At 36.6% G+C, this 19,783-nt stretch overlaps 1 long non-coding RNA gene across 5 annotated transcripts in view; it reads left to right on the top strand.

Annotated features, from left to right (window-relative positions):
• Positions 1-18,477, top strand: part of LOC136793555 (uncharacterized) — a 462,713-nt gene extending 444,236 nt beyond the window's left edge. For 4 of the 5 annotated variants that reach the window (XR_010838970.1, XR_010838967.1, XR_010838969.1 and 1 more), the window contains one exon: positions 3,271-6,681. This is a non-coding gene — a long non-coding RNA (uncharacterized lncRNA). Of the gene's footprint in view, positions 1-3,270; positions 6,682-14,974 lie in introns of those variants that run through there. The other variant, XR_010838968.1, reaches the window with a different exon arrangement.
• The last annotated feature ends 1,306 nt before the right edge of the window (positions 18,478-19,783 follow it).

Below are 19,783 nucleotides of genomic sequence, written 5' to 3'. Positions count from 1 at the left end.
TGGATATTCATTTTTGTTCAGTTTTTCTGCATGTTTGAAACTGTTCATAATAAATGGAAAAAAAATTCCATTTTTGATATGTTGCCTTGAGTGAAAACTGATCAGGTAAGTCAAATGGCTAAAAGAAACAGTATATAAACTTTAAATATTGAATTTTCTTCTCTTGATGAGCATCTAGTTTAGTTAATAGGACATACCATTTTTAGTTACTTGGCTCATTAGTTTACCCGTATTTGTAGAAGATACAGCATTGGTCTTATCTGAAAGAAATAAGATATTCATTATATCAACACGAATTGTTGCTTGATTTATTTTGTAGAGATGATGGCAGGGTTGTAATTTGGGCAACATAAAAGGGAATAGGAAGCCAGACAAGTAAATTCTCAAGTCTTTTATGTCATTGTATTATGTTTTCATTGTGTATGTCACCCACAGTTCAAGACAGCTGGTGTGTTGAACTCAGAGCAAAATAATAACATTAGGCATCCACTCTGTCTGCCTTTGCAAATCAATATTTTGTCTCCTTAATTAAGCATGGCTTACAACTGTTAAGTAAAGAATGTCTACAATATCCATCCCCTTTCATCCTCAGAGTTAAACAGGATGACTTTTAACGGCCATCATCAAAAAATCTACAAACAATAAATGCTGGAGAGGGTGTGGAGAAAAGGGAACCCTCTTGCACTGTTGGTGGGAATGTAAATTGATACAGCCACTATGGAGAACAGTATGGAGGTTCCTTAAAAAACTACAAATAGAACTACCATATGACCCAGCAATCCCACTACTGGGCATATACCCTGAGGAAACCATAATTCAAAAAGAGTCATGTACCACAATGTTCACTGCAGCGCTATTTTCAATAGCCAGGACCTGGAAGCAACCTAGGTGTCCATCGACAGAGGAATGGATAAAGAAGATGTGGTACATATATACAATGGAATATTACTCAGCCATAAAAAAGAATGAAATAATTCCATTTGCAGTAACATGGATGAACCTAGAGATTGTCATACAAAGTGAGGTAAGCCAGAAAGAAAAAAACAAATATATATTAACATATATGTGGAATCTAAAAACAACTGGTATAGACAATCTTATTTACAAAGCAGAAATAGAGACACAAACGTAGAGAACATATGGATACCAAGAGGGAAAGGGGGGGGGTGGGGGGGATGAATTGGGAGATTCAGATTGACATATTTACACTATTGATACTATGCATAAAATAGGTTACTAATGAGAACCTACTGTATAGCACAGGGAACTCTACTCAGTGCTCTGTGGTGACTTAAATGAGAAGGATATACAAAAAAGGGGATATATGTATAGGTATAGCTGATTCACTTTGCTGTACAGTGTAACCTAACAACATTGTAAAGCAACTGTACTCCAATAAAAATAAAATAAGCAGCAGGCCACAGTTGACTTGCAGGCTATTGTTTGCCAACCCCTATTATAGATGATCAAATCAGTCAAGTAGAATATGACACCTGATGTAGAATTTAGCTCCTGAAATAGCAGAATTGAGGAAGTTAAATTATGTTCAGAAGATAGAAATTACTTACGATTTCCAGTTTTGTCTTCTTTATAACTTCTTATTTGCTATTAGTGTGAAGGTGCCAAATATCAAAATATAGAAGGCTGTAGTATAGGACAAAGGAGGCAACTAAACACACAGAAACACTTTGTACATTTTTCATTCTTTTTGTCCCATGTAACCATGCAAAGTTAACATTTTCTTCAAAAGAGGAAAACAATACATTTTTGAGTTTTTTGCTCATAGCTTGTTGGACAAAGGTTAAACACTGAGCACAGAAATTGCTTGTATGTTAGGGCCATATGTAGAAACATAGCAAAAAAAAAAAAAAATAATGAAACGCATAGTATACTCTTTCCTAATGTGCAGCATTGACAAAATCTTCACAATGAACCAAAATGTTTGAAGTCCAGCAGTGGTCTTCCTGCCTAACGACTGCATGCTGACACATACATTTCATGAAAATTGATGAGTACTCGTGGAATACCCAGCTCAAGGCCTGGCAAACAGTTCTTTTTCCAACAACTAGTTTTTGACAGCCTACCCTGTCTGAAACTCTGACTCAGTATTATGTGTCTATGAGAGACTGTGTACACTGGTTTAGAGTATGGATTCTGGAGTCAGGCTGCCTGGGTGTGAATCCCAGTTGTGTGCCATTGAGCCAATAGTTTAATATACAGTTCAATATAACAGTTAAGATACAGTTTTCTGTATCTTAACTTCCTCACCTATACGTAAGGATAAAAATACTGACCTCTTCAGATTATCTTGAGGAATAAATGAGTAAATGTGTATAAAACACTTAGCAACAATGGCATATAGTTAAGAAAATATGGGTTTGAGTGAATTTATATCAGATAGTTTTCAGCCTGTATTCTGAAGCTCAAAGTTCTTTCTTGACCTGTTAAGTAAAAAGAATGAGGGAACCATGTGATTAATACCTGTACATTTTCTATTCTATCCAAAATAGACTTTTTAAATTTGTCATAGATAGTACTGCTGCTCACAGAAGGACTGTACTTTTCTTCTCAGTTGAAGTTATCCATAGACATGACGTTTTTGGTCAATAATATGTGAGCAGAAATGAAAAGTGTGAGGGTGTGTCTCTCCAATGTCTTTAGTAATATTCATCGTGCTGAGTATTCACAAATTCTAGGAAAATCACAATGGACACTAACCCTTGGTGTTGTAACAGAAATGTGATTTTTCTATAAGCATTAATTATTTTAGGAAACCATTTATTTATGTAATATATAAGATTTCTAAGAGACTGAAACTATGTGATTCTCCCATTTGGTGGTCACTGAGATAATAAAGAGAGAATTCGAAATTCCTGATCTCCAGTTAACAGCTTTCACCCTCCTTCGTTGAATATAGAGGTCCAAAGGTTGCTTCATGGGTCCCATATCTTGGCTTCCTTTGCCATCTCTCTTTAATATTGCACTGACTCACAGCTAGGCTTTTTGCAAAAACTAACTAAATCTTCAGTTGGAGAAGATGTAGATTTTAATTTTTTAAAACAAAAATCAGAACCACAAAAACGTGCGTATAGATTTTTTTCTGCCTCCTATAACCATAACATGATTTATAGGTTCCATGGATATTTAGAAGAGTTAATATTCTGGGTAGACCTGAAATAGACTGTGCCCTGTGCTATGCATGTTATTTATCTATTTCTACACATTCAACAACTCTACTCTGAGAGTTTTTTTTTTTTTTTTTTTTAACAGATATGGACACTGAGACTCTTAGAAATGGCATTCATCGAGCCCGTAACGTATGCTAGGCATGGTTACAGGTGTTGCACATGTTCTTTCATTTAATGCTACAAACCTTTCAATGGTAGTGTTACCATACTTTCTGGTGAGGAAACGGAAGCTCAGAGAAAGTTATTTGCCCAAAATCTAGAGACTTGAATTTGACCCACTCTGGCTGGTCCATATATATGTTCCTTTTTGCATTGTGTACTCCATCATTTTAGAATGGATTTTTATTTAAATCATTTTCTTATATTTCTTCCCATTCCTCATAAGAAAGAACCTCTGGGGTAATTTATCATTCAGCAATAGATAGCTAATACAAACGTTAAGCAAGTGAAATGCCAGAGAACTAGAACCTTTTCATTTCTGCTTTCCACAATTGATTTTTAAAATATTGGTTGAGGTTTTACATGTCAGGCGTGAGATATTGTCCCTGTCCTCATAGAGCTTCTCATCCAATGGGGGGGGGTGGGAGGAAAAAATTTTAAATTGAACTTTTCAAAATTAAGCCAAAAGTACATAAGTGAATGGAAATAACAAAGAACTTGCAGAGATAAATGAAATTAAAAATAGAAAACAAATCAACAAGTATAGTTGATTAACCTCTAGATAGAATGATTAGGAAAGAGATAAAGAATGAAAACACAAATTATCAATATCAGTAATAAAAGGGACATCAATACAGATCCTAGAGATAATTTTTCAAAATAAACATTTTATGAACAATAGCATTAAAAATGCTTAGTCATAAATTTAACAATACATGTTTAAGACTTCTGCAATGAAAACTATACAACACTGTTGGAAAAAAAAATTAAAGCAAACCTGGAGATCGGCCATGATGATGGAGTAGAAAGACCCTGAGCTCACCTCCTTTCACGAGCACACCCAAATCACAACTATCTGCAAAACAACTATCTATGAAAAAGACAAAAACCTACCAGAAAAGATCTTTTACAACTAAAGACATAAAGAAGGAACAATGAGAGGGATAAAGGGGCGAATTCATGATATAATCAAGTCCCATACCCCTGGGGGTGCAACCCACAAACTGGAGAATATCTATATTGCAGAGGTTCTACAACAGGAGTGAGGACTCTGAGCCCCAAATCTGGTGCCCTAGCGCAGGGGTCTGGCACTGGGAGGATAAGCTCCCAGAGCATTTGGATTTGAAGCTCAGTGGGGCTTAATTTCAGGAGTCCCAAAGGACTTGGGAAGATAAACTTCAGTCTTAAAAGGCACACACAAAATCTCGTAAGCACCAGGACCCAAGGCAAAAGCAGTAATTTGATAGGTACCTGAGCCAGACCTAAGTACTGGCCTTGGAGAGTCTCCCGCAGAGGTGGAGGGTGGCTACAGCTCACCCTGGGGACATGGATACTGGCAGCAGCCTCGTTTGGGAGCTCTTTCTACCCTGTGGAAGCCAGTGCTGGCAGACGCCATTGTAGGATCCTTCTTCTCATTCATTAGTGCCAAGGTCTGGCCCCATCTAATAGCTTGTAGGTGCCAGCACCAAACAACTGAGTGGAGACACAGATGCACCCATCAGCAGACAGTCTGCCTAAAGACTTCCTGATCCCACAGCTGCCTCTAGACATGCCTACACACATGGCCCTGCCCACCAAAGGGCAAAGACCCAGCTTCACCCAACAGTGGTCAAGCCTCGGCCAGCCTCTTCAGGAAGCCTGCACTGGCCTCTAGACCACCCTCACACACCAAGGGGCAGACATCAGACACAGGAAAACCACAGTCCTGCAGCCTGCAGACCCAGGCTATCCACAGCAAGCCAGACCCTACCAGCTGGGCTGCAGGACTACACAAGCCTTCAGACACCCCAGACTCCATACCCAACTGTTTCAGGAACCAGCCCCCTTCCCACCAGCGATTGGACACCAGCTCTGGGATCCCTGGGCCCTGTAGCCAGATGCCAAGCCCCAGCTCTGCCTGCCAATAGTCCAGCACTAAACCCAGGACCTGGCTTCATCCACCAGTTGCGGGGGGCAGGGGAAAGCAACAGCCCCAGAGTCTTCTGGACCCTGACTATGCCCACCAGCGAGCCAGCATGAGACCCGGGGCCACCTGGGGTTCTACAGTCAGCTGCCTCATGACCAGACCCCACTAACCAGCAGCCTATAGCATCTGCCTGGCAACCAACCAGACCATGGGCCAGACAGCCTACATAGCCCACCACAACAGAAGGACCCATGCAGCCCTCTTATGGGGAATCCCTAGAGTATATAGCTTGGGTGACAAGAGGGGAGTGTGCTGCCAGGATGCACAGTACTTGTCCTAGAGAAGGCCACTTCTGCAAGGTCAAGAAATGTAACTAACCTACCACATACTTAAAAATACAAGCAACAATTTCAACAAAATGAGGCAACAGAGAAACATGTTCCAGACAAAGGAACAAGGTAAGACCTGAGAAGAACTAAGTGAAGTGGAGACAGGCTACCTACCAGAGAAAGAGTTCAGAGTAATGATTGTAAAGATGATGAAGGTACTTGGGAGAAAATGGATGCACAGAGTGAGAAGTTAGAAGTTTTTAACAAAGCGTTAAAAAATATAAAGAATGACCAAAGAGAGATGAAGGATACAATAACTGAAATGAAAAATACACTAGAAGGAATCAGCAGTAGACTAAATGATACAGAGGAAATGAATCAGTGAGCTGGAAGACAGAGTAGTGGAAATCCCTGCCATAGAACAGAAAAAAGAAAAACAGAATGAAAAGAAATGAGGACAGTTTAAGAAACCTCTGAGGCAACATCAAGCACAGTAATATTCATATAATAGGGGGTCCCAGAAGGAGGAGAGAGAGAGAAAGGGGCTGAGAACATATTTACAACATAATAGCTGCAAAGTTCCCTAACCTGGGAAAGGAAATAGTCTCCTAAGTCCAGAAAGCACACGGAGTCTCATACAGGCAAAGAGGAATACAGCAAGATGCACTGTAATCAAAATGACAAAAGAATAGAGAGTATTAAAATCAGCAAAGGAAAAGCATCAAATAACATACAAACTCCTATAAGGTTATTAGCTGATTTTTCAGCAGACACTCTGCAGGCGAGAAGGGAGTAGAACCATATATTTAAAGGGTGAAAGGGAAAAAACCTCAAACCAAGAACACTCTACCCAGCAAGGTTATCATTCAGAATTGCAGAAGAGATAAACAGCTTTCCAGACAAACAAAAACTAAAGGAGTTCGTCACCACTAAAATAGTCTTGCAGGAAATGTTAAAGGGACTTCTTTAAGCTGAAAAGGGCACTAATTAGTAACAAGAAAACATGTAAGTACAAATCTCACTAATAAAGGTAAATATATAGTAAAGGTCATTGATCAATCACTTATAAAGCTAGTATGAAGATTAAAAGACAAAAGAGGTAAAAATAACTATAACTAAAATAGTTAAATAAGGAATACACAAAATTAAAAACTTTAAAATGTCACATTGGGAATTCCCTGGCAGTCCAGTAGTTAGGACTCCATGCTTCCACTGCAGGGGGCACGGGTTTGATCCCTGGTTGGGGAACTAAGTTTCCACATAACCCATGGCACAGCCAATAAACAAATAAAATAAAGTAAAATAAAATAAGACATCAAAAACACAACAGGAGGGGTAGTAATAAGTTGAGTTTTATAGAATGCATTCAAACTTATCTTGCTATCAACTTAAATAGATTGTCATATATATATATATATATATATATATATATATATATATATATATATATATAGGCTGTTATATATGAGTCTCATGGTAACCACAAAGCAAAAACCCATAGTAGATAACCAAAAGATAATGGGAAAGGAATCTAAGCATAACACCCTATAACACATCAAACCAGAAGGGAAGAAATCAAGAAGAAGAAAGGAATAGAGAAGAACTACAAAATAGCCAGAAAACAATTAACACAATTGCAGTAAGTACATGCCTATCAATAGTGATTTTAAATGTAAATGGACTAAATACTCCAATCAAAACACAGAGTGGCTGAATGGGTAAAAAAACAAGACCCACATATATGCTGCTTACAAGAGATGCACTTCAGATGTAAGGACACACACAGACGGAATGTGAAGGAATGGACAAAGATGTTTCATGAAATGGAAACCAAAAGGAAGTTGATGTAGCTATACTTCTATCAGACAAAACGGGTGTTAAAACAAAGACTGTATAAAAGACATAGAGAGACATTACATAATGATAAAGGAGTCAATCCAGCAAGAAGATATATGACACTTGTAAATATTTATGCATCCAACCTAGGAGCACCTAAATACATAAAGCAAATATTAATAGACCTAAAGAGAAAAACTGACAACAATACCATAATAGTAGTTGACCTTAACCCATATTTTTATTCAACATACTACTGAAAGTGCTAGCAATTAGGCAGGAAAAAAAAATAAAAGGCATCCATATTGGAAAGGAAGAAGTAAAACTGTCACTATTTGAGGACAACATCATTTTATATATAGAAAACCCTAAAGACTCAAAAAAAACCCTGCTAGAACTAGTAAGTAAATTTAAACAAATTCAGTAAAGTTTCAAGGTACAAAAGAAATATACAAAAATAAGTTGCATTTTTAGAGACTAACAACAAATGATCAGAAAAGAAATTAAGGAGGTGAAGGACCTATACACTCAAAAATATATTAATGAAAGAAATTTTAAAAGACACAAATAAATAGGAATATATTCTATGTTCATGAACTGGAAGAGTTAATATTGTTAAAATGTCCATACTAAATCAAAATTCCAGTGGCGTTTTTCACAGAAATAGAACAATCAATCCTGAAATTTGTATGGAAACACAAAAGGTCCCAAATAGCCAAAGCCATTGTGAGGAAGAAGAACAAAGCTGGAGGCATCACACTTCCGAATTTCTAATTATACTACAAAGCTATACTAACCAAAACAGTATGGAATTGGCAAAAAGACAGACATATAGGTCAATGGAACAGAATAGAGAGCCCATAAATAAACCCATGCCATATGGTCAACTAATTTATGCCAAAGGAAGCAAAAACATACATGGGGAAAGGACAGTTTTTCAACAAATATTGTGGGGAAAACTGGACAACCACATGCAAAAGAATAAAACTGGACTACCATCTTACACTGTACCAAAAAATTGTCTCAAAATGGATGAAAGACTTGAATGTAACACCAGAAACCATAAAACTCCTGAAAGAAAACATAAGCAGTAAGCTCTTGACTGACCATGGTCTTAAGCATATGTATATTTGGATCTGACCCCAGAAGCAATGGAAACAAAAGCAAAAAGAAACAAATGGGCTACATCAAACCAAAAATCTTTCTACACAGTGAAGGGAATCATCAACAAAATCAAAATGCAACCTACTGAATGGTAGAAGATATTTGCAAATGATATGTCCAATAAAGGGTTACTAACCAAAACATATAAAGAACTCACACAACTGAATAACAAACAAACAATATGACTAAAAATGGGCAGAGGATCTGAGCAAACATTTGTCCAAAGAAGACATACAGATGGCTGACAGGCACATGAAAAGATACTCAACATTACTAATCATCAGGGAGATTCAAATCATAAGCACAATGAGATATCACCTCACACCTGTCAGAATGGCTGTTTATATTTTTTAAAAAAAGAGAGATAACAAATGTTGGTGAGGATGTGGAAAAAAAGGGAACCCTTGTGGACTGTTGGTGGGAATTTAAATTGGTACAGCCACTATGGAAAACAGTATGGAGATTCCTCAAAAAATTAAAAATAGATCTACCATATGGACCCAGCAATTCCACTTCTGGCTGTTTATCCAAAGAAAATGAAAACACTAACTCAAAAAGATATATTCACCCCTGAGTTCACCGCAGCAGTATTTACAACAGCCAAGAACTGGAAACAACCCAAGTGTCCATTGATGGATGATTGGATAAGGAAGATGTGATGTGTGTGTGTGTGTATACACACACACACACACACACACACACACACACAATGGAATACTACTCAGCCATTAAAAAGACATCTTGCCATCTGAGAGAACATGGATGGACCTAGAGAATATTACATTTAGTGAAATAAATCAGAGAAAGACAAATGCTGTATGATTTCACTTATATGTGGAATCTAAAAAGTGAAACAAACAAAATGCATAAATAAAGAAAACAGATTGGTGGTTGCCAGAGGTGAGGGGTGGTTGGGAGAAATGGCTGAAGGGGATCAAGAGGTACAAACTTCCAGTTATATTAAAATAATTAAGTCATGGGGGTATAATGTGCAGCATGCTGACTATAGTCAATAATATTTTATTGCAAAATTGAAAACTGCTAAGAAAGTAAATCTTAACAATTCTCATTACAAGAAAAAAATTTTTTTCTGAAACTTTGTGTGATGACAGAGGGTAAACAGACTTATTTTGGTGATCATCTCACAGTGTATACAAATGTCAAATTGTTATGTTGTACACTTAAATCAAATATAATGTTCTTTCTCAGTTATACCTCAGTTAAAAAAACTTTTTAATGTTCCTTGTAAAAATATGCAAGATATCATTTCCTTCAAAAAACTGTAATAGAAATATTTGGCATATATATATATATAAAGAATATGTACAATTAAATAATAAAAAGACATGCAACACAATTTTTTAAAATTCGATGAAGGTATATCCACATGCAAAAGAAAGAAATTGAAACTCTTACACCACTCACAAAAATCAACTAGAAATGGATTAAGTACTTAAATGTAAGGCCTAAAACCATAAAACTCCTAAGAAAACATAAGGGAAAACTCCTTGACATTCGTCTTGGCAATGAAATTTTGGATACAGTACCAAAAGCACAAGTAATAAAAGCAGAAATCACGTGTGACTATATCAAAGTTCAAAGCTTCTATACAGCAAAAGAAACAATCAACAAAATGAAAAGGCAACCTATAGAATGGGAGAAAATATTTGCAAGTCATATATCTGATAAGAGGTTAATATCCAAAAATATAAGGAATGCATACAAATCAAGAGCAAAAATCTGAAATAATCTCATTAAAAATCAGGCAAAGGACCTGAGTAGACACTTTTTCACAGGGAACATACAAAGGCCAACAAGTGCAAGAAAATGTACTCAACATCACTAATTATCAGGGAGATGTAATCAAACCCACAGTGAGATATCACACCTGTTAGAATGGCTATTCTCAAAAAGACAAGAGATAACAAGTGCTGAGGAAAATCTGGAGAAAAAGGAACTATTTTGCTCTGTCGGTGGCAATGTAAATTGGTATAACCACTGTGGAAAACAGTACGGAGGTTCCTCGAAAAGATTAAAAATAGAATTACTATATGATCTTACTTCCTGGTATATATTCGAAGGACAAGATATCACTACCTCAAAGAGATACCTGCACTCCCATGCTCACTCACTGCAGCATTATTCACAATAGCCAAGAAGTGGAAATAACTTGTGTCCATCAAGGGATGAATGGCTGAAGAAATGTTCCTTATATATATATGTATACATATATACACGTAACATATACCTATATATAATAGAATACATGTGTATTTTATATAGTATATACTTAACTATATGTTACCTATATATAATGATATGAATATTATCCAGCCATAAAAAATAACAAAACCTTATCATTTGCAACAACATGGATGGAACTTGAGTGCATTATGCTAAGTGAAATAAGTCAGATAGAGAAAGGCAAATATACTATATGATCTCACTTACATGTGGAATCTAAAGAGCTGAACTCACAGAAACAGAGAGCAGACTTTTGTTTCTAGGGAGTGGTGGGTGGGGGAAAGGGGGAGATGTTGGTCAAAGGGTACAAACTTGGAGTTAAAAGAGGAATAAATTCCAGGGATCTAACGTACAGTACAGTGACTACAGTTAACAGTACTATGCTGTATACTTGCAGGTTGCTAAGAAAGTAGATTTCAAATGTTCTCATCACCATAACAACAAAAATTGGTAATTATGTGAGGTGATGGTGATAGATGTGTTAACTAACTTTATTGTGGTAATCATTTTGCAATATATTTGTGTATGGAATCATGTTGTACACTTTAAACTTACTTCAATGTTATATGTCAATTATATCTCAAAAAAGCTAGAAAAGTTTTTAACTCAGTGAAGGACTCAAAACACTTTAAAAAGGGAGATAAATGTATGGCTAATAAGGATATGATGAAGTATTCAACATCATTAGTCATCAGGAAACTTCAGATTGAAACTTCATTGAGATACCATTTCACACCCACTAAAATGGCTGAAAATTAAAATGACTGGCATAGCAAAAGTTAATAAAAATGTGGAGAAGCAGGAATTTTCATACATGACTGCTGAGAGCATAAAATAGTAAGTATCTTTGGGAAAAGATTAGGTAGTTTCTAAGAGAGTTAAACATACCCTTATCCTATGGCCTAGTAATTCCACTCCTAGCTCTAAACATCAAAGAGAAATGAAAATACATGTTCCAGTGCATCAGCAAAAACTGTATTAGTGAAACCTGCCTTTAGTATGTCTGAGATTGAAACATGTTATAAAACACTGCCTTTTCAAAATAAACTTTAACTTCAAATAAGTATAAATAATTTCCTATCCATTGGGAGATTACTTCTGACTGAGTCATCAAAGCAAAGTTTTCAAAGACTGAATTTTTCCAAATTTTTTGCAGCACTCATTCCATTCAACCAACATCATTTAATGTCTCCTTTATATAGCCTATTGTATCAGAGTTCAAGTGATAAAAAACATTATCAACTTTCACTGCACCCATAACATAGTTGAGCAGATGAACACAAATATCTCATCTAAGGTAGACAGTGATAAATGCTACAATGGAACTAGAACAAATTTGCTGTATAGCTGTGGAAACAGACATTAATTTGAGAATATAGGGAAATTTTCTTAGACAATCTGCAATTTGAAAACTTTAACAGGCAGATATGGTGACAAAAATAAAAGACAATCACTCAAACCTTACTCCAAAGTTGTCTTAATTTCTTAAAGCTTTGATCTAATTATGTTCGCAAATATTTAATGAATTCACTGACTAGATACTAAATCAGCAAATATTTACTAAGGACCTAGTATGTCAAATCTGACAATTGACATACTAGGTACTTCGTAAGTACTTATACGTCATATTCTTTCCATTACCACTTCAACAACCCCTAGTCCAAGATACCAATGGTCTCTTACCTGGACTGGGTGACTTCTTAAGTAACTTCCCCTTCTTTTCTTTTCCTCTGATACATTCTCTTCATAGCAGAATGATCTTTTAAAAACCTACTAGCAACATGTCATAAGGGCTTTAAATAAGATGATACTTGCTCTTGGAATGTTCTTTCCCTGCTTTTATATGGCTGTATCCTTCTGACACTTCACATTTTACCTAACGTTCACATCCTCAGTGCATCCTTCTCCTGACAACACTATCGAATTTGGTCTTGCCAACTCAAAACACATCTTTACTTTAGCACCATTTCCATTATTAATTTGCACTTAAATATTGGTCTGTTTCTATATTGTAGTCTCCCCAGCAAGACTGTCAGCCACTCAGGGACAGGGATTTTGCTTTTCCAGCCATCCAGTGCACACCTAGCATCTAGTTTGGAGCCTGTACACAGTAGACATTGAATAAATATTTGCATAATGCTGCATTGTGGACAAAATCAGACATGATCCCTGACTTCAGCTAACAACCTAGTGAGAGAGGCATATATCAAATAATCACAGAGGTAAATGGAAAATTATAAATTGGTAAGTGCTTAAAATAGAGCACGTGATTTTATGAGAACTTATAGTAGGAGGAGGAGACTTACTTAGAGGACTCAGGAAAGACTTTCCCAAGAGGAGTGCAACTGAGCTGAGATCTGAAAGGTGAGGAAGAGTTACCAGGAGAGGAGAGGTGAGCAGCTCCTTTCAGTAAATGAGAACGGTTTGTGAAAAAGCTTTGTGGTGAGATCGAATATGATGGATTGGAGCAACAGTCCTCAACTGAGGGACATATTGCAAAGTCTGGAGGTATTTTGAGTTGTCATAACAGAGGAAGGTTGTGCTACTCGTATCTAGTGGGTAGAGGCCAGAGATGCTGCTATACATCCTGTAAAGTGCATGACAACTCTCCACCATAAAGAATTACACCACCAAAATGTCAAGAGTGCCGAAGTTGAGAAACCCTGGGTTAGAGAATTGCTTCTCAAACATTTTTACTTCAGTAAGAAATATATCTCACAACATAACCCAGTAAACATATACATAAAATAAAAAGCATTTACATAAAATAACATTTACCCTTTTACTTGTGATGTTATTTTCTGTTCTGTTCTATGTTTTTGTTTTTGTTTTTTTTTTTAATTTTTATTTATTTATTTTTTTGCGGTATGCGGGCCTCGCACTGTTGTGGCCTCTCCCGTTGCGGGGCACAGGCTCCGGACGCGCAGGCTCAGCGGCCATGGCTCACAGGCCCAGCCACTCCGCGGCATGTGGGATCCTCCCGGACTGGGGCACGAACCCGTGTCCCCTGCATCGGCAGGCGGACTCTCAACCACTGCGCCACCAGGGAAGCCCTGTTCTATGTTTTTTAATGTTGGTCTCAATTCACTAAATTTGTTCCACGACACACTGTAAGCCTCAATCTGCAGTTAGAAAAATTCTATGTTGAAGGACCTGATAGAAGGTCCAATTGGCTGGACCTCAGAAATCAAGGGGAAGATTGGGAACTAGTAGAAACGGTGAGGCAGGCAGTGCTAAGACTCTTCATGGGCTCACAGGCAACATTAAAGATTTTTGTCTTTTTCTAAAAGTAACAGGAAGACACTGACAGCTTATGACCAGAGGTGTGACAGATTTTTACTACAGTATACAGCAGCGCCGTCCAACAGAAATATAACGCATGCCACATGTCTAACACTACATTTTCTGGTATCCTCGTCTTTTTTAAAAGCTAAAAAGAAATGGGTAAAATTAATTTTAATAGTATGATTTATGTAACCCCATAGATCATTTCAACCTGCAATCATGACGTATATCACTTGATACTTGCTGTATCACAGAGTTTAACAGTCCCTTAGTTATTGGGTGCTAGTATTTATCAGTATGAAGGCATTAGTCTTTCCTCATCAACTTTCCCAAGCTTCCTTGGCAAGCAGTTTTTTGTTTATGTACATACATTTGTGTGTGTGTGTGTGTGTATGTATTCTGGACTTAAAAATCTATCCACGTACCACCCATCAAATACAAAAAGGTATTACATTTCTTTTCTTTGTGACACGTTAAATCAGATGTGAACTTATATCACACAGATTTGTTGATCACTAGGGGCTCTGCTTCTGGAGCTGCAGTTCATCCATCAGTCATCCTACCTCAAGAAGAAGGAGCATTAAAATGTCCTGAATGATCTTATGACCTTTCCTATTGTTACACAATACAGTATAAATTCTTACCAGAAACTTTTGAAATACAATAGGAAACAAGACATCTTTTAAAATTTTGTTTATTGAAGAAATTATACGTTTCTTATATAGAATGCAGATACATTATATATGTATATACTCATATGTATGTGGTTTTTTTTGTGTATATATATATATATATATATGAGAGAAATAAAATGGGATGACACAATATAAATTGCTCTGAACCCTTCTTTTCCCACTTAACAGCAGCTATCACCGTCTTGCTACACGAATAAGGCATTCTTGGGCTTCCCTGGTGGCGCACTGGTTGAGAGTCCGCCTGCCAATTCAGGGGACACGGGTTTGGGCCCTGGTCCAGGAAGATCCCACATGCTGCAGAGCAACTAAGCCCATGCGCCACAACTACTGAGCCTGTCTGTGCTCTAGAGCCCACGAGCCACAACTACTGAGCCCGCGTGCCTAGAGGCCATGCTCCGCAACAAGACAAGCCACCGCAATGAGAAGCCCGCACACCGCAACAAAGAGTAGCCCCCGCTCACCGCAACTAGAGAAAAGCCCGCGCGCAGCAATGAAGACCCAGCACAGCCAAAAATAAATAAGAAGGCATTCTTTGGCATCTGTCGTGTACCTACCAAAGGGTTGAATAAATTCCTCATCCCTGAGATTTCAGATTGCTTACAGCTTTTTTGCTATTGTAAACAATTCTGCAATAAACATTTATGTTAGTGTTTCTGCACTTTTTTTCAGAGAGAGAATTCCCATGTTAAAAGTTATGCAAATGCTAAGGGCCTTTATTACGGACAAACTGCTTTTAGAGAGGTTGTGCCGACTTCCGCTTGCCCCAGCGGTTTGCAGTGCAAGAGGGCCAAAAGCCACACACCTGTCCAGTCAAATTCTTTGTCTTTGCCAATGTGACAGATGAGAAAATGTCATCTCATCCTCATATTAATCTGCATTTATTTTATTACCAGCAAGTCAAGATGAACTTTTTTCCCCAAGTATATATTGGTAATTTGCATTTCCATTCCTTTATTGGTGCATCATTTATTCATGTCCTTTGTCCATTTTCTCTCAGAAAGAGCACCTTTTTCTCACCTATTCGTAAATGTTAATTAAGAATATTAACTCTTAATGACATGTATTTTAAATATCTACCAGTTGGTCATAAACTTGGATAAAGGGGTCTTTTGCAATATTATGTTGTAACTTTCTATGTCTTCAATTCTATCAGTCTTTTTATTTAGGTTCTGAATTAGTATCACATGAGCAGGTCATTCCTCATGTTTATATAAACATTCATCAATATTTTCTATTATATTACTTTTATGGTTTCATTTTTTAATATTTAAATATTTAATCCATATAGGCTTAAGTTTGGTATAAAGTAAGGATACAATTTGATTGTTTATCCAAATGGTTAGTCAGTTAGAACAAAGGTATGATTATTTGTTCACTGACCCGATTTTCCAAATTTATTATATAAAAAAAGTTCCACTCAATGAAGTGACAGAGGATTGGATAAAAGGGGAGGATACTTTAACAGAGAGCTAAAAATAGTAGAAAGATCTCTAAGTATGATACATATGGCTAGTTTTTCTAAAATTTTTTGTGTTAGGCAATGTATATGCAATTGCCAAAGTCTAGATTAAATATGAAATTAAACCATAAAATAAATTTCCAAAGTTATTTCTTATCTCAGTTATCATTTCTAGTTCCGTCAGCTTTCTTGAAACAACTTTTATGAAGCAGAGGAAATTGATTGGAAAGAAAATTTTCCAGTGTTAAGCTTGAGCAGGTAATTGAGTTTCTAACTTTAATGGTGTGTTAACTTCCTTGAAATATTAATCAAGAAAAGTCGAGCATCAAAATTCTTCTCTTGATAAAGAAGTTCTCATTGTTGCTATTAGTAACTACACAAACTTGAATTAATGGAAACGTTTTTAACTTTTCATTATGGAAATTAAAAACAAACAGGAAGAGAAAATAATATGATAAGCCTGCTATACCTGCCATGCATCTTCACCAATTTTTTAAACTTAGGGGTCTTGTGTTTACTTTAAAGACAACCATCATCACCTTAAAATAATGTTCTTAAAACCTTCAAATATTCATCATTCTTCACAGGTCCTCAGTTATTTTCTTTTCCCTTTTAAAATTTTCCCTACTTGATTTGTGATTTAAATAAAGTGCACACATCACAGTTCTTTCATTTATGTCTTGTCTCTTCATGGATTCTCCTTCAATATCCTGGGTTTTTAATCTTTGCAGTATTTTTGTTGTTGTTGTTAAAGAAACAGGCTCTTTTGTCATATAGAATTCCCCCCAAGTTTGAATTTTGTTGATTGCATCTCTTTGATGAGATATAGAGAAAGATTCAGATTTAATTTTTTTGTGTGTGGCATGGTTATTTTATAACGGGTTTTCTGTATTTCTGTGAGGAGACATATCTATTACCACATTTTTTTAAGGTTAATAGCCATTGATTATCATTACCAGTTCAATACTGGTAATATTCTAATTCTACCATTTCTTCATTTATTAGCTGGAACACAGAAATAAAGAGAAACTTGGTTTCATCAAGTTACTGTAAGGTACAGCTCATCCTGGAAAGTCAGTGTAAATATCTGTATCTTGGTTTAGTAGTTTTTAAAATAATGAGCTGTTCTCTAACATACATAAACCACAATTAATTCTGATTTTTAACTTTGATATTTCAGTTGTTTCCATTCCAATGGATTGTCTCATCCTTGTCCAGTGGGAGCTAGGTCAGGTTAACGGTTGAGTCCTTTCAATAGGGCCTCTTTGGTAGGTTCCTTCCTATCTGGTACAAGGTGGGCCAATTTCCCTTGTACATTTCCCAAATCAGAGCCAGCATTCAGTCATTTCCATGAAACTCTGGTTTCTTTAGGTGGAAAACGATACTTCAGGATTCCAGTCTGGGTGCTGATGGAACTTAAGTAGGTGGACCCTTGTTTCTTGGCTTTTTCAGAGGACCAATCTAGGTAATCTAAGAAATACCTATTCTATTAGTCCTGGCTCAGCTCCATTTGATAACCTTTACCAGATATTAAAATACGTATTTACAATAATTAAAATATATTAGCATAGAGTGGATAGCATAATGGGACATAACAAAGTCTGAAAATAGACCCATGTATTTTTAAGAATTTAACACAGCTAAATAGTTTTCAACGTTCATGCAACACATTTTTCTGTACTTTGTGCACTGACACCCCCTAAGGTACTCTGCATCAGCCAAATTTGGGGTTATATACATATGCTAATCACTATTTTGCTGTAGAGAATAGTCCTAGCTCATAGTGTAACAAGGAAGAAGGAATCTGCCTCCATATTGGATCTGTTTCTATTAATTTAACCTTTGTATTCTGTTGCCTTTGCTACAAGAATGTTGCCTTTAGCCTGAAATGTACAGGATATCCCATTCTCAAGGCTCTGACCTTTAAAGATATAACACTTTTCCATTCATGTACAGATAAAAAGTTGCAGAACAGAGAATAGCATTCTTGTTGGAGGTTTACAGAAATATTGAGAACTGACCTATATCTACAGCTGCAAGAACAAAGGATTACAACACCAAGAAGTTTGCAGCAAAGAACAACACCCTTACCTCTTTTAATATAAAAGAAGCTGGAATTCTAACTCTGCTAAGATGCTCCTTTGGAACACTAGTCCACTGTCTTCTTGGACTGCTGGCTTTCCAAATAAAGTGATGTTCCTTGCCCCAGTAACTCGTCTCTTGATTTATTGGCCTGTTGTGCAGCCAGCAGTATGAGCTCAGACTCAGTAATAAGAGTATAGTTTTGGGAACATTTTCATCTTATTTACCTGTGGAATTTTGATGTTTGGATTTTTTTTTTAATTCCTCTTAGGTGAAAACAGAAACATGGAAGTGCTGATATTAGTGATAATATCGTTAAGATATAATTGTAAATGATCAGTTAAACCCAAAGTGTTGCATCCTTATTTTCTACTGCATGTTCATTGGGCTTAAGCTCATCAATTGTCTGTTTGGTTATCAAATTAGTATAATAAATTAGAGGTAATATAAGGGTCCTTATAAGTAAAAGAGGAAGCAGGAGAATCAGTGTTAGAGTGATACAGCATGAAAAAGACTCAAATGGTCATTGCTGGCTTTGAAGAGGGAAGGGGCCGTGAGCCAAGGAATGTGAGTAGCCTCTCTAAAAGCTGGAAAAGGAAAGGGAAGGATTCTCCTCTTGGGCCTCCAAAGAGAAAAGAGCCCTGCCCACACCTTGATTGTAATTTAGTGAGACTGCGTCAGATTTCTGACCTCTAGAACTGTTTATATAATAAATTTTTGTTGTTTTAAGCCAATAAGTTTGTTACATCAGCCATAAAATGCTAGTACACCATGGAAGTCATTTTTTTAAGAATCCCACAAATAATATATTGGGAAACATTGTATTAAATTATGCTTTGAATTTGAATTTTTTATTTATTAACAGTGGGTCCCAAAATCTAGCCAAGAATCTAGGTTGACACAAGCAAAATTGTATTACAGTTTTACCCTTAAAAGCTTCCTATCGCACAACTATTGCTAGAGGGCCTACTACATGAAAAGCACATTTTATCTCATATGTGCACGTGTGTGAGTGCACACACATGCACACACAAAACTAAGTTTTCATATGTTCCCAGTATTCTCTCCTGCACTCCACTCACAGAATTCTATGCTATGAACTTATCTTCAAACTGCTTCTTGCTACCAAATTTACCTTTCTTGTGTCTAATTCATCCACGCACTCAAGAAATGTTTACTGAATACCTACAAAGTCATAAAAATGTGCTTCTCATTCCAGAAATTCAGATAGGTGCCTATATATTCCCCCATCCAGTTTTTATGCAATGAGATCATGAGATCAGCTGCCTTAGTTGCTGACACTAATGGAATTGCATTGTATTTCTTGGTTATGTTTTAGTGGGGAAAACATTTGCAAACCCCTCTACAGGCAATTGGGCAACTTTGTAGAGTTTCAGAGTAGTACTGACATGGTGAAAAGATGATGGCTGCCATGT

The sequence above is a fragment of the Kogia breviceps genome, chromosome 2 (genome assembly GCF_026419965.1).
Source record: "Kogia breviceps isolate mKogBre1 chromosome 2, mKogBre1 haplotype 1, whole genome shotgun sequence".
NCBI classification, from domain to species: Eukaryota; Metazoa; Chordata; class Mammalia; order Artiodactyla; family Physeteridae; genus Kogia; species Kogia breviceps.
Note: the sequence above shows the minus strand (reverse complement) of the source record. Positions and strands in the feature narration are given on the sequence as shown.